Raw genomic sequence first — 15071 nt, forward strand, 5'->3', positions numbered from 1 at the left:
ACTCCTACAAAATCTAATACTAGAAAGTATTGACTTTGTTCCTTCTAGGTTTCTAAAGGAGTGGTTAGATCTAAACTGCATATGCTATCCAAGTAATGAACTCAGATGCCAACAAAACAAAGAGTTAAGCAGAAAATCCTGGCAGTGAAATAAACAAAGGCAGCATCTGTGAACACTGGCATCAACAGATATGACTTTAAAGAGACAACCAAGAACATATTTATATTTGACCTTACTTTCACCATCCAATTTAGTTTGAGATAGACCAAGAGAGGCCCTGTTAAAGATTATGACTGTTTCTTGATATTTGGACATCTTGCTTTACAGTAACTTATCGTGGCTCTGCATCCTATGAGTCAATATAAACCTGTTCATATTTAAAAATTAGTTTCCACAAATATAAAGTTCAATGTCCTTTTATTTGTCCTTGAGGGGACTTCAATTATTCCATGTAGTTTTTTGATAATCTTTTATCATTACAGATCACAGTCAAAAATATCTGTATAGTCTTCTTACTATGACAACTCTAATCTACCCTTCAGTTGCTTGAACGGCCTTCTTTGGTTCTTTTTCTGCTTTCTGATCTTTCTTGAAGTTTAGTATGCAGAACTGCGTTGACTATCCCAGCATCAGTTTTGTCTGTCATTGTCAGAGCAGGCTCTTCTTCACCATGGTCTTCCAGCTAGCCTACTGTTTCTACCACAATATGATCTCCTGTGGTTGTCATCAAAAGAGCAACTCCTTGGCATTCTCATCTCAATGTCTATGTCATCCATAATCATTATATCACGAAGGGCTGTACACATTCCTCCCTTCCTTGACTTTCATGTGCCCAGTGTTTTCTGACACCCTTGTGATGCCCGCAAATTTGTTTTATATCCAAATTATGTAAAGCATCTTTAGCATCATGAACATCCTCAAACTGAACAAATGCCATCTTGGCCATCCAGTATAAATATGAAGCAGAACATACACATCTACTATTGGACCATTACGGCTAAATTCCTGACATAAATATTCAGATCTGGTGTCCTTTGGCACGTTCCTGATGAAGAGACATGTTGGTTGGGGGAAGGGAGGGTACAGGTTGCAGGAGCTTGGGCCAGTGGCTGTAAGGGGCTCAGCAAACCCCCACTGCTCCAGTCAAGGCTCACATTCATTCCCATGACTATTTTTAATCTAAGTAATAATGCATGCTTGTTATGACATTATGACCCTGTTTGTAGTTGTTCTTTTCCAGAGAGATACATAGACAAGCATACATAATCTTTGATAGTTGGTATGAAACGAAAGAAGAGATGAGACTATATTTGACTTTTGTGATTTTCAGTCTTGTTTTTGTGGAACTTTTCACATCACTACTACAGACCTGTAGAACTGTCATCAACTGAGAGCTGAAATGAAATTTGATGAGTTCTATGCAGTGGCAGAGCATCTGTCACTACACATAGAATAGTCAAGCAGGAGCTAGACTAGCAAAAAAGGCCAGGAAACGTCTCATAAAAGACAAAGCAGAAGAAAAATCCAAAGCCTTGAGTATTTTTAGGTGATAAATGTTCCTTGTCAAAAGAAATATTTAACTTTATAAAATCATGCCATAATATAAGATTCATTATGGATGGAAGATTCAAGAACAGATGAGCAATTACATTTTCCCTAGAGTATATTTGTATTATAATTCAATACAAGAAGGCAATGTTGGATATTTTTGAATTCTATTAAAAATTTAGAATGTCAAAAATTATGCTGTCTAACACAGCTGTGTGCAATGACACCTCACATCTCAGTTTTAACTAATCTTTGCTTTTCTTCTATATCATTGCTTGTCTCAAGGCTCAGAGTCTTTTCAAGTTAACTTTCAAATTCTAATTGATTATGGGCACTTAATAGTTTTTTAAATATATGTACTGTGTGGTTGTGCTGGGTGAAGTCTATGACAGGCAACTATTTCCTTATTGATTTCTGCAAGGACCTTTCCCACTTTCATATTTCAAGTTCAGTACTCTGATTAAAAGAGAAAAATGGGGTGTTGACCTATGACGACTATTGTGTGTGGGAGACAGAGATGACTTGTAAGAGTCGTGCTTCCAAACTCCTGATGTAGTTTTTTTCTTTTCTTTTCTTTTCTTTTCTTTTCTTTTCTTTTCTTTTCTTTTCTTTTCTTTTCTTTTCTTTTCTTTCTTCTTTCTTTCTTTCTTTCTTTCTTTCTTTCTTTCTATTTATTTTCCATTCAAATATTTACACTTCCTCCCCTCCTCCTATTCCCCTCCGGCTCCTCCATTCACTCTCCTCCCTCCCCCTCCCTCCTTAAGAGAGGGCAGAGAACCCTGCCCTGTGGGAAGTCCAAGTCCCCCCCCCCCCCCCCCCNNNCCCCCCCCCCCCCCCCCGCACAACATCCAGACCTAGGAAGCTTTGCATCCAAATAGACTAAGGTCCCCAAAAGTCAGTACATGCAGTAGAAACAAGTTCCAGTGACTTTATCAATGGCTTCTCAGTCAGCCCCCATTTTCAGCCACATTCAGAGAGTCTGTTTAGATTACATGCTCATTCAGTCCCTGTCCAGCTGGCTTTGGTGAGCTCCCATTAGAACAGGCACACTGTCTCAGTAGGTGGACCAACCCCTCGCCGTCCAGACTTCCTTGCTCATCTTCTCCTCTGTCCTTCTGCTCTTCAGCTGGACCTTGGGGGCTCAGTCCATTGTTCTGATGAGGGACTTTGTCTCTATCTCCGTAGTCTTTCTTATACGTTACCAAGAAGGCCATTCTTCTCACAGGGTCTTGCTGCTCCTCTCTTCTCTTTTGGCAGCCTTTAAAATACCTTAGCCTAATTTTAAATTTAAACCCGTGAGAAAAAAACTGGTTCCCTTCCACTACCCATGTCACCTGAGAGAACAACTGTGGAGACTGAGGGAAGAAGCATCTTCCCCATGGAACCCGCAGGAAGCCAGGGCCAAATGGAAGATAAAAATAGCTCCAGCCAATGCCAACACATTATCATAATATGTGTGCACAGCTTGTGAGTTAAATCCTGAGTGAGAAAGGTTTATGTTCTGTGCTTATCTTATACAACTGCTGCTGGATTCAGAATTGATTTTGAAGGGAGCTATGGATCTTGGATATTTTTAGAAAAGTTTCTGTCTGAACCAACCAAAGACACTCAACCTACATAGAGGGATAAGAAAGTTATTTGCTTTTTCCCTAGGCTTAAGCGAGACACTAGTCTTCTGAAAGTCCATTCCCTTGGCACAAAGAGGGCTGGATGAGAAGTGTGCCTTTTTCATTGTGAAATCCATAATGGTACCTACAAACATGCTTGTGCTTTTTGTAATCTTAAATAAGGGGCAGCAAAATGCAGAGCTGTTATATGGGTCTGTCTCGTTGGTGATTTTTTTTAATAGATTAGTGTGAGTTAATTTCCATGTGAAAATGTTTTGTGCATTAGGTGCCAGTTGAGTAATCGGTGTCATCTCACATTTCATCTTGCCTGTAATCAAAGAGTTAATGCAGTTAGTTATACAGAATAAACTTATTTTAAGAAGTGAGAAGAGGAAACAGAGGAGTTGGCTCTGCCACTAAGGGTCTTCCTATAAACACACAAAGATCTGAGTTTGGATACCCCCAAATCCAGGTAAAGCCAGTATGATGGTAGGGAGGTGGAGTCAGATTGAGTTTTGAGGTTCTTTACACGAGTCACTCAAGACATGGGTGAGCTCCAGGGTCAAGAGAAACTTTATCTTTCAAAATAATCGGGAAATAATTAAAGGACTAAAATGGTTAGCCCAGCCTCTGCATGAACACACATACACAGACATTCACACACATGTGCATGCACACACAAAAACAATATATGTATGTTGGAACACATATATATATATATAAACACTCAGTCTACATGTATACATACACAGAAACACACATACATAAACACACACACACACAAATGCACACACAGTGAGAAGAAATCATTCTTCTGGGCTAGAAAAGTCAGGGCCTGCATAGCTCCAGACAGTAGTGAGATGGGGTGGAGAATTAGTATATTACGCTAAGAAGACATGCTCTACTTCGTCACTCTTAGAGACTTGTTGCTAAGCAATGCTCACTACAACGGTATAAAATATATGAAAACATAATTCACTTATGGAAACAATCAAAGCCCTTTTGTTTCCAGAGGAGGTTGCAATAATACATAATGTTAGAGCAACACCACTCTCGAGCTCACACAATGGCTGCAAAGCAGCAGCAAATTATTCAGATTTATGAAAGGCTTGTGTGAGGTTAGCAAGGACCTGATGTAGAATTGGGTTAAGTCTCATTGCCATCCATCACTTCGCTGGAGGAGAATGGTGAGCACAAGTACAATAGCATTACAAGAAGCCACATGGGCACAAGAGATTTATTCCAGCAATACAATGCTATCGGATCAAAACTGAATTTAAAGTCCATACTTTGTAGATGGGATATTTCATTCACATAAAATTGTTGCTAAATTTAACAGCCATTTTCGACTAAAAAAGGAAAACTTGAGAGATGTAGAATGTGCCCAATACTTTAACTACATATACACACATATATTTCTTTGAAACAACAATTTCTTTGCTTGTAACTTTAAATCAATAGAATTTTGAGGAAAGCTTTAGGGCTCATAATTTTTTATTAAGTATATACAGTTTGAATGCTAAGCGATTGGGATGGTGACCTGTGAATTTATTTTAGTATGTTTGTAAGTCTTAGTCAAACACGATCAGCTTATAAGAGAGGAGTTATTTCCTGAAAGATAATTCATTGCTATTTCTTTTTTAAATATATGGCTCTCTTAATTACATTGAAAAACTATTTTTTATGCATTAGACATAAAGATATTCTTACTTAACTTTTTTTGCTCAAATTTAAACAGGAGCTTTTCCAAGAAAGGAGAATTTGGGGGTTTATACAATATAAGAGTGTAACATTTATAAATTTTGAGATGTTTTGCATGTAGCCTGTAAATTCATCTGCTTGTATTATCTTGGTCCTTGTTATGGCGTCTTGTATACCAGGGAAACCCTGTATGAACTAGGAAGGTTTGAAAAATTTCTCATCTCTAACGTGTAATAATTTAACCAAGTGACAGGTGTGCTTTTACATGTCTAACCTTGGCTATTCCTCCATCAAGGCTAAGGCTGGCCTTTCTGTTTGTCTTACAGGAGAGGGAGACTTTCAGGATTAGATGCTTCAAATACCTGCAATAAAATATATGAATTCACTCTCAACAAAGATTCATCGAGACTAGCAGCGCACTTTTCATCCAGGGAGCGCCGGGAGAAGAGGCAAGCATTTCCACGGATGGTGGCCTTCACAGGTGCGGCACAGCTCTGGGGATGAGCTGCATTAAGTGGTAGAGAACTGTGTCTCACCAGACTCACTGGACTCGGGGAAGAATCAGTCTCACCAATGTCTGCCCCACCTTAGCGCAAGGATGGTCAAAAGCCTGTGAGAAGTCTTCAAAAGAATGAGGCTTGGGTGAGTTCCCTTGAGTCTCCTGTTTGAAAAGATCTGACTATGCAATGAAATCTCCCCTGTCCTCCACAGAACGGTATGGACAAGTGGTGAGATGCATTGCTGCTCTGGGGAATATAGAAGGGAACAGAATGTCATACCCAACACCTGGGTAGTTCCTATCAGGCTGACAACTTTATTTTGTTAATCTGTCTGCCCTTTCCCTTGTGGCCAGTGTGCAAACAATGCCATGCAGACTGTCAGAAGGCTAACACTTCCGCAGCTGAAGGAGGCAGAAGATGTCTCTCACTGAGCAGCTGCGGCTTGGTAGCAAGCATGCATGGAGATAGAGTTTTTTTCCTCCTGCAGCTGCACTGCATTTCACGAGGCTGATTAGCTTTTCCCAAAAGGCAGGACCTCTAAAGGACATCTTGGGAAGATTGCTTAACTTGTTGGCCCAGCAAATTTACACTTTAATCTCATATGCTACTCAAAGTTTTCTCTTTAATCCACCTCGTCACCTAGCCTAAGTGAATCTCAGGAGGGATGCATTTTGCCTCATTACTCCTCATGCTGTGGGCTTGTGCAGTAGAAGGACACCATATTGAGCATGGCCAGAGGAAGACTAGCTGACGCTGCGCTTCCCCCGCCCACTTCTTCCCCAATCAGTATCCGCTTTCCTGCTCTCTGTGTTTTTCTATCATTTATTTGTATTATTTTCTTTCTGTAGCCCCCCCTCGCCCTCCTGTTTCTTTCTTTCTTTTTTTTTAGCATTTCTTTCCTCTATCCTCCCTTTTTTTCCCTTCAACATTTTAGGTAATCTTATGTTCTGGTTTGCGGCTACAACCTCATTGTGCCTCCTTTTCTACACAGTAGTGCACATTCCAGTTCATCACCAAGGGGTATGAGATTAGAATTCTGCACACTCATTCATGGAAAGAGAACTGAGCAAAATGTAAGCACATGGCTTGTTCAATTACCACAAGGTAATGCTTGTGTGGGTTCCCCAGCTCCAGCTGTAGAATGTAATGCAAGGACCACTTCAGCTGTTCTGAAAAATCACCACCAAATGTAACCACCGTTATGCTTTTTAAAGAGTTTTATAAATCTAATGCAGTTTTTTTACACTCATTACTATTTTAAAGAACAGTTAGACTTTCTTTTCATTGTGGTATAATACTCTAGTTTATTTAATTCCTCTTCATGGGGTTAAAGAGATGGTCCAGTGGCTAAGGGTGCTTCCTGCTCTTCAAGAGGGCTTTATTAAGTTTCCAGCACCCACATTTGGTGTTTTACAACTTCCTACAAGTCCAAATCTAAGTGGTCCAGTTTATTCTTCTGATCTCTGGCAGGCATGCATAGCATACACTCACAAAGAGATACACACAAACACACACATGAATTAAAAGTAACAAATTAAAAAAATGGAGTACTTAAATGCATTTCCCTCTTGAAGGTAGTTTGATAAAAAAAATGAAAACATAATATTATTTTAAAAGAGCAGCAAACATTTTATTACCAAAGAAGGCATAAATTTTTCAAGAAACTGACAGGTACAAATTAAAACCACCATACAATAGCAACCCTCATGATTAGGATACCTGTTATCAAAATGTTAACTGTCAGCTAAAGTGTGGGAAAATGATGTTTTATAATACTACTGGTGAAGAGGGAAGTTAGAGGAACCATTTTTAAAATATGTGTGAAAAAGCAATTGAAATAATTAAAATAAATAAACTATAGAACTTCCAAACAATTCAGCAGTAGATAGATGCCCAAAGTTTCCTGGAGTGAAATTATCAGCCCATGAAGGTATATACACTTCCATGTCAACTGTGCCGTTACTCACAACAGTCCTGGCATAGAAAGACCCGCAAGTAAATGGATGGACGATTAAGCGAGAAAAATGTGGGGGATAGGTGCATGCAGGTGTTTATAATGAAATATTTTCCAGGCTCTATAACGGAGATACTGACTTTTGCCAGAATACAAACCTAGAAGATATTATTCCATGTGAAAATGGCAGAGATTGCAAGAAAATAACAGTGTATGATCCCATTTATATGTGACAAAACAATCGAATACACAGAGGTGGGGAACAGAACTTATCACCGTAAACAGGGGGTGGAATAAGGTTAAGAGACACAAGGCGGCTCATACGTAAGATAGACATGTCTAGATCATAGAACGAGAAGGGAATAGCTAATAACATTGCCTTGTATTGGGGATTTTTATGTATATTATACCTGCTCTGTGTCAAATGTAACTGACATAATAGCTGAATTCATTTTCTTTACTAAAATAACCATGTTGCCATCTGTGTGTACTCTGTGGAATATTGTTATAAAACTCATAAGCACACAAAGATATTTTTAAAACAAATTCTCTTTAAAAATATTACACATTTCCCAGTAAATATACAAATTCACAAATAGGCAAATGGCTGTATTAAAGATTAATAAATAAGAAATGGAGGAGCCTCTGCTGACTTCTTCTCAACATCAAATGCTCTAAGTTGATACAGTGAGGCTCCAACACTTCTCTGCACTGATTCTACCCTTTGAGGATCTCAGTTCGTGTTGCTCACTTTCCTGGATGAGATGTCCCCTAGGATGGTAAAATGCCCAGTAATCCACAAGGGACTACCTTAAATGTACAGAGGAAAACTCAGAAACAGTTTGCATTGCTTTAGACTTCCTATGAAAATAGTTTGGGATAAAAAAAAAAACTCTTCAATTTTACTTTCAATTTCTAATACTTCTGGAAATCTGTTTAGTCATCAGTTAAATCTGTTACTTTGAAAGGGAGTACAAAAAAAATCTAGCTATAGATACTTCCAAATTTGCATCTTAAGATCATTCCCAAGTTTCAGTTCAATTATCTGCTTTTGTTTGTTTGTTTGTTTTGAAACCAGTTGGTCCTCTAAACTACTTTGAAAAGAATAACAAGATCCAAGAAATAGGACCTGAAACATAGTTCATTATTCTCTCAAGTTGGGGTGTGAAAGCTGATGCACTCACCACGTGGGCATCTCTGGTCCCCCATCCTCAACGGGTGATTCTCTGTTCAGTATATCTGGTAAACAAGTCTCCCATGACTGTGACATGCCCATAATTTATTATTTCCCACCCATCCTGAAGTGAAGTATGTAAAGCAGCACCCCTGTTTCCATAAAAGGTTTCTTGCAACTGTGATACAAATAGCCCAGGAACAGCTGAGGCCTCCCCCTACCAACCAACATTTACATGTTTTCTGTAAAAACAGACTGAGGGGAATACCATTTTCAAGAATTTTCAAATATATGCCCCAAATCTGCCACAGTAGTGTTAAATGCCACATGAATTTCCGTAAATGTTGCAGTAGAGAGATGTAATGAAAAGGAAGTCAGAACTCGGGAGCTCTTATGAAATGAAGTGTTCCACAGTATCTATAGCCTTGTGCTCCACTTCCTATTCTTGTGAAATTTTCAAGTACTGTGACTTCAAAGGTTTAAAAATCTTTTGTAGATAGGAATTTTTAGGAGATAAAGCTCTAAGCTTGCTACCATCGAGTGTCATCTGCCCTACTTGGAGACAATCCATGTATAACTATTCAAGATAATAGTGATGTCTAATGGGAAGGTGTATCAATTGGCTAAAAGGTAGACAAAAGATCTACTATCACAAATCTACTAGCAACATCTAGTAGATTTACATCTATCGGGTAATGACTTTAATATCAGTCACAGAAACATCCAGAATTGATATATGATTCCCCTCTGTATGCTGTGAATACGTTTTACATCCATTGGTTAATAAAAGAATGTGCTTTGGCCTATAGCAGCGCAGAAATCAGCAGACTGGAAGAGATATAGCGAGAGAGTAGACAGAGTCAGGGAGAAGCCATATAGCCACCAGAAGAGACAGATGCTGGATGCTGGACGGAACCTTACCAGTAGGCCACAACCACATGGCGATATACAGATTAATAGAAATGGGTTATTTTAAGATATAAGAGCTATCCAAATAAGAAGCACGAACTAATAAGCCAAGCAGTATTGTAATAATACAGTTTCTGTGTGATTATTTCGAGTATGGGTGGCCGGGAAATGAACAAGCAGTCTCCATCTAAACAAAGTGGTTGAAAATATAAGAGTATGTTAACTAAAAGTAAGCCTATCCAGTCAGAGACAAAATGACTTTCATATACCCACCTTGCATCCATTGCCTATCTAAGGAAAGAGGTGGATAAAAAGTGGAGAAGTTCTCTGTTGTGACTACCCAAGACATTCACAACCAGTCTTTCCAGATAGTCATAGGCAAAATGCCCCCACAAGGAAATATTACCCAGACACAGAAAGGTAAATTCCTCTGTTGATATGAAAGCTATTATTTTCTAATAGTGTTTACAGGTACCAATAACCCAAGATCAGAAATAGAATGTCATCAACATGACAGAAAGCTACTCAAGAAAGTTGTGGAAAATATACACAAGGGAACAGAATGAGATGCTGTGGCTAAAAAATGACACTGAATTTACAGAGATGTTGACCTCACTGAGGTTTAGAACATGTTTCTTCAACAAATCTTGACCTTTGGGTTTTGGAAGGTTTTGATTTTTTTTTTTAAAATTTGATCTTTTACAATTTTATGCATGATTGTATATAATATATTCTAATTAGTCATATCCCACCCCTTCCCATCTTCCTCCTACTTCTGCCAACCATACATCTGTTTTGAAGTCCCTTTTCCACCCTCATGTCTTCATTGTGTCTTGTGACCCACTAAGTTTAACCAGGGTTGACTGTGTGACTAAGGATTGGCGACTTTCCATGGAGCCTGGTAGGCTAAGCTGTGGTCACACAACTGAAATCAGTGACTCCCCAAGAATCCATCAGTGGCCAATAGTTCAGTGTGGTAGGGCCCTATGAACCCCTATCCACAACTGACAATTGACAGGTCTGATTCCTACATGCCCAGAGCAGACAACCACAGCTGTTGTATTTTTTGTGACCTCAGCAGCTATATCATGTCCATCAAAAAACAATGTTTCACAATCCTTTTTCCATTTCTTTCCCACCCCTCCTTCATGGTATTCCCTGAGCTTTAGCAGGAATGATATAAAAGTTTAATACTGGACACTTAATTGCCCCTATTCTTAGCATCCCGTGAAGCCATGGGCTTTTGTATTAACCACAATAATTGCAGAGAGAAGGTTCTCTGGCCGTGGCTGAGAGTCATATTTGTCAATGGATGTAAACAAATGTTTAGAAGATAGTTTGATCCCATGTCAGCTTAACTAAACAATACTCATTTTCTCTTTAGGAACTAAAAGATCTCAAGCTATGGGATTTGGATTTGATTTATAGTATCAGGTATGAATTCCCTCCCATAGAATAAGCCTCAAAACTTCAGAGGTCAGTTTGCTTCCTGAATAAGAGTTGTGCCACTATTTCTAGTGGAGGCACAACTTGCCTGGCAAGTTGGCATTGATTTTATAGGATTCATGGAAGAATAAATCTATTAATACCTTTATTATTATCAGCAGCCTTTCTTTATGGATGAGAAACATTCCATTGTGTATAAATGCCATATCTGCATTATCCATTGTATCAGTCGATTGATGGACATATAGGCTGACTTCATTTTCTAGGTATGGTGACTAGAGAAGTGAGAAACACTGATGAGCAATATCTCTGGACTAGGATGTAGAGTCCTTTGGGTATATACCCAGCGGTGGTCATTCTATTTCTGGCTTTTCGATTATCTTAGTGGATGCACCAGTTTAAAACCCCAACAACAGTGAAGAAGGGTTGGTTCCTCTTTTGCCATTATTCTTACTAGAATTTGGAGACAGTTAAATTCTTGATGACAGGCATTTTGACTAGGGTGAGATGGAAACTAAGAGTTTAAATTTGCCTTTCCCTGATGGCTAATGATGTTGAACACTTAAAAATGTTTATCAGCTATTTGTATTTATTCTTTTGACAATTCTGTGTAGTTCAACAACCCATTTTTACTGATTGGTTTTCTTGATGTTTTGATTTTCAGTTCTTTGGATCTCTTAGATATTAATGCATTGTCAGATACACAGCTGACAGCAATTTTCTTCCATTCTCTAAGATTCCCTTCACTCACTTGACCATTTCCGTTGTTGTACAGAGGCTTCTTCGTCTCAGGAAGTCCCCTTTGTCAACTGTTCTTATTTCCTGAGCAACTGAGCATCCTATTTAGTAGGTTTCTCACACAATAATGGGTTAGAAGAAATAATATTCTGAGAATCACTATCTTGCCAAAAGCAATTTATGGATTCAATACAATCCCAATCAAAATCCCTAAGCCAGTATTTACAAAATTAGAAACACAGCTACAAGGAAACACAAAAGATCCTAGGCAGTCATATCCTGGGCTAAAAGAACAATTTTTGAGGTATTACCATACCTGATTTCAATTTATACCACGAGTTAGAGGAATAATAAACAGCGTCATTCTCTCACAGAAATGGATATGCAGATTTACAGAATGGAAGACACACACAATCAATGCAGCCTGATTTTTAGCAGTGATGCCAGAAGTACATGCTGGAGGAAAGTGAGCATCTTCCTCAAGAGTTGGGAAAACCAGACGTTTACACATAGAAAGCTGGAACTAAATCTTTCTCTCTCATTCTGTACAAAAATAAACTCTAAATGGATGAAAGATGAAATCACATAAAGTAAAGTAAAACAGAGAATTTATAATACAGACATAAAGTGAGGGGAACATATGACACCAGTTCCCAATTCCTTACAAGTATTTTGCCCATTTTGGAAGCATCATAGTGTAATATTGTCATAAACAGTAGAACAAGGGAAGTAAGGAGAACTGAAGTTTATACTGTCAATAGCCATAACAGTCATGCCATCATTACACCAATGGGCCCATCTTGTCTGGCAGTTTGGTATTATAGTTCATTGGGCACACAGCTGAGTTAGCTCTTTAATGCCTGGGAGTTGTGAAAAATCGCTCAAGTAACTTATTTTATCAGAAGCCAATTATGTGTCCCATAAGTTTCTGTGATGCAAAGTGTTTTGACCATTCCCTGGCTGTACCCAGCAAAACCATTGTGGGAGAGACAGACTTTAGACAGTCTTTCAGGATCCCTAGTTAACCATCTTGTTGACATCATTCTCTGTTACATTTTTTTTTTGTCTATGACTATTATGGTTCTTTCTTTCTTTCTTTCTTTCTTTCTTTATTTTTTATTTTTTTTATTGAGAATAGGAAAAAAAGTTTCCGCCTCCTCCCAGCCTCCCATTTCCCTCCCCCTCCTCCCACCCTTCTCCCCCTCCCCCCACTCTTCTCCCCCTCCCCCTACTCCTCTCCCCCTCCCTCTCCGATCCAAAGAGCAGTCAGGGTTCCCTGCCCTGTGGAAAGTCCAAGGTCCTCCCCCCTCCGTCCATGTCTAGGAAGGTGAACATCCAAACTGGCTAGGCTCCCACCAAGCCGGAACATTTTTTTTTTTTAAATCACAGTTTTCCTAAATTTACTAAGATAGTTTTCCATGACTTGGCATTTCCTTTGTTTTCTCAAATTCTTATTTGGGATATTAGGTACATCAGGCTGAAGTTCACACCTTTTGTTTTTCACTTCTTCTTTCTGAAAATAGTTTTACATTTATTTTCTGTTTATTGTTAGTCTTAATATTAATTTTAGGTATTCTTCAATGAACTTACAGATTTTTGTTCTTGTTTCATGGGTCCTGATTTTAGTGGTTTGAAACACTTTACTCTTGTTTTTCACCTCCAAATTATTTGTGCATGTTGTTTTTTGCCTTTATTTCTCACATTAGAATCTTTTCTATAACATCTAGTGATTTTTCTAAAGAGCAGATGGCTGACACTCAAGCATTGATTGCTAAGGACTTGTTCTCTCATTGACTTCTCTGAGAGATGAAACATAAACTGGCACTATCTCTAACCTATTTCTTTCTATCTCATTGACTGACATTCCCATCAGTGAGTCATCCATCCATATTCTCAGAGTAGGGTATAACCATAGGACTATTGTAGGAATGCTAATTCAGTGTTCCAAAACACAGCAGCAGTTTTCATACCTATGTCCACAGTCTCTGGTTCAGCATGGCAGTTAGTTGATTGGATTTCTACCCATTTACCAAAGCACAGGAACTGATGTCTTGCCAATGCTTCTATGCAGTGTGCTCTGCTTTTAGCTGTATTTTTTTTTTCCTCACAGACTAGCAACAAGTTCTTTCTGGTTAGCTCCTTATTTAACACACAGAATTTCAGAAATATGAGTGTCCTACTTTCATTTCCAATGGTTGTGATGAAATACCCTGCCAAAAATATCTTAGGGTAGAAAGGATGTATTTTAGATCACAATTCTTGCTTACAGCTCATCATTTCAGGCAAGTAGAGGTGGCAGGTACTCGACAAATCTAGTCATGTCACAGCCACACTTGAGAGCAGAGAGGGAATAAGGTCGTGCATACTTGCTTGTGCTCTGAATGCTTTTCACACTTGTACAGCCCAGTATCCCCTACCTAGGGAATATTGTCACCTACACTGTGCAGGACTTCCCACCTCAACATAACCAAGACAAGGTCCTGTGACAAGGTCCATAGGCCAAGCTAATAATGATAATCCTTCATGGAGATTCTTTCTGGATCATTCTATATTATGCGAAGTTGACAATTGAAAGTAACCACCACATTGAACAACCCCAATCCCAAGAAATTGTGTTGCATAAAATGCCTTACATTTTTTTGTTTTCTCACAAACACTGTGGTTCAAAAACCTTTTAGTCTTTCTATTCAGTTATAAGTCCTATACTTCCTTTACAGCTTTAAATAATCATTGCCTTATTTTTCTCTCAATTCTTAACTCTGTGAATCTATTCTTAAGATATTTTATTCTTAAAATTCTAACTCTGTGTATTTTTACAATAGATCAAAATATAGTATGAAGAATGCCTGATCAACAATGTTATGTAACAACAACAACAACACACACACACACACATCTTTTATATGTGTTAAGTATAATGCTGAAGAAGAAAATAAATCAGGCACGAAAGGAAGTCACACTACTTGCATCCATTCATATCAGAAAAAAATGGCCAAATTTACCTGTTGTTGTAGGTCAGGATAATGGATATTTTGGGCAGGAAACTGTGGTGATTGCAAGTAGAGAGTAGAAAATTCTGTTTTACACTTTGTCTTTATACTTACATTAAGTGTTGAAAATCCATCATGCTTTACAGCTAATATATTTACATTATAACACACACACGCACACACACACAAACTTCTAGCAGAGTTTCTAAATTTTATTTACTGCCATTATAATAAGCATTAGGGGGAACATCAAAGGTAAGGGCACTGTATCCCAACATCTCTTCTCTGGTATGTTACTGTGACTTTTAACTGGCTTCCTGTTATTTATGTGTACACTTTTCAATTGTGTTTCCCACAAGACATATAGAGTTCTAACTAGGCATAACTGCAAAAGCTCATACATCTGGAAATTTAAATACATCACCTGTGTTTAAATCTTATTTATTTATTTCATAATGTTGATGTATTTAACATATGCCACAGTTTCTTAATAAAAATTTAAGT

General features: G+C 38.3%; 1 pseudogene; it reads right to left on the reverse strand.

Moving 5' to 3' along the window:
• Positions 1-515: 515 nt before the first annotated feature.
• Positions 516-7647, reverse strand: LOC126508394 (serine/arginine-rich splicing factor 10-like; annotated as a pseudogene).
• Positions 7648-15071: the final 7424 nt, after the last annotated feature.

Source organism: Alexandromys fortis, unplaced genomic scaffold, assembly GCF_014885135.2.
Source record: "Alexandromys fortis isolate MF-2015 unplaced genomic scaffold, M_Fortis_MF-2015_v1.1 scaffold_82, whole genome shotgun sequence".
NCBI lineage: Eukaryota > Metazoa > Chordata > Mammalia > Rodentia > Cricetidae > Alexandromys > Alexandromys fortis.